This window comes from Propithecus coquereli, unplaced genomic scaffold, assembly GCF_000956105.1.
Source record: "Propithecus coquereli isolate 6110/MARCELLA unplaced genomic scaffold, Pcoq_1.0 Scaffold450, whole genome shotgun sequence".
NCBI classification, from domain to species: domain Eukaryota; kingdom Metazoa; phylum Chordata; class Mammalia; order Primates; family Indriidae; genus Propithecus; species Propithecus coquereli.
The window spans coordinates 606,652-608,504 of NW_012150286.1; positions in this window are offsets into that span (position 1 = coordinate 606,652).

The following is a 1,853-nucleotide window of genomic DNA, read 5'->3' on the forward strand; positions in this document are numbered from 1 at the left end:
GGTACAATAAAAGTATGATATTATAATGCTATGAAACCATTGTTGTTTAAATTGTCTGTAGTTGACTGAAATATAGCTACCTACAGCCTGACTGTATGCGTGTGTGTGTGTGTGTGTGTGTGTTTGTGTGTATTTAGGACCATAAGAAATTTTAGAATAATCTTAACAACATATTTATATTTACACTTAGAATCTTGAAACGAAATCTGATTTAGAGGCAACTGTGTCTATTTTACTCAAATGTTTATTTTTATATATTTTTGTGCTGTTATGGACTGATTTATGCCCCTCCAAAATGAATATGTTGAAGTCCTAATCCCTCGTACCTCAGAATGCAACTGTATTTGGAGATAGGGCCTTTAAAAAGGTAATTAAGTTAAAATTAGGCCATTAGGGTGGGCCCTAATCCAATCGGACTGGTGTCTTTATAAGAAGTGGAGATTAGGACACACAGAGAAAGAGACACCAGGGAAATACACACATGGAGAAAAAGCCATGTGAGCACAGCAAGAAGGCAGCCATCTGCAAGCTGAGGAGAGAGGCTTCAGGAGAAGCCAAATTGAATACCTTGATCTCAAACATCAGTCTCCAGAGATGTGAGAAAATAAATTTGTTACTTAAGTGATTCAGATTGTAGTATTTTGTTATGGTGGCCTAAGCAAATTAATACAAATATTGAGCATAGAAAAATTCAGAAATCTATATAAAACTTCATTTCCCAATTGCCGCTCAAATTGCTGACTTCAGAATATAGCAAAATGGGAGCTCTTTGCAATATTTTAATGTATAGACATTACATAAAATAAAAATAAGAAAACAAAATGTTTTCTCCAAAAATGAGCATGTTATAAAACTTATATGAAGAATATATTTGTCATTAAAGGCAAATTGATGATTCACGAAAAGTTATGTTACATTTAGTAACATATGCTTATTCAGATAACCTATAAGACTTTCCCCTAAATAAAATTAAACCATATCCTTTCTTATAATAATATTTGCTACCTGTCTCTTATTGCTATGGACTTTGGACAACAACAGGTAAAAATGAACATATTATTGATAAAATTTGCTGACATGGTCTTATAAAATTACTGGATGGTTTCAGTCCTCATTGATATTTATGGTTATCATCATCTTTTTTCATCATAATATTAATTTATGTATGCATTTATTTTTGACCAAACGCTTTTCACAGGCAGCAGGATAAACATGGAGAAAATAACCAGGAATAGAATATGACTACTTATTTCAAGAGAGCTCATAGTCAATTTGCATGTGAAAGACGAGTGAAGGAACAATAGCAAACAAGTGTCACAGGTGCTCAGTCATGTGCAGTATCTAGGACCTAAGTAGTTAGAGGTCAGTTCTGGAAGAATTGGGCAGTAAGCTATGACAAGTTTGACATGAAAGTTAGCTAGGACATCTAAAAATTCACTTCTGTATTTGGAACAAGACAACTTGAATCAAGAATGAATACTTAAATATAGCCCCAGAAATGGAACTAGCTATTAGTTGAATACTGACAATGGTTGGAACAGTGCAATTCAGATCTGGAAACCCTTTCTACAGACAAATCTGTTTCAGCAGATGTTGTTTTGAGGAGGATGGGATTTATTTCTTGATCAATGGTGAAAAACATGTACAGTTACCATAGAAAGAATCTCTAGGAAATATAAGGTGAAAAATAATGTTTTATAAATCGATGTAAAATTTTGCTTAGGCTTCCAAAATCTGAGTTTATAAACTCATAGCAATGTTGATATTGTAAACAAAGAAATAATAGAAAGTAGGAGCTAGAGTAAGATCAATATAATTTTTTTAAAATAAATGCATTTGGCTTTTCCCTTAGG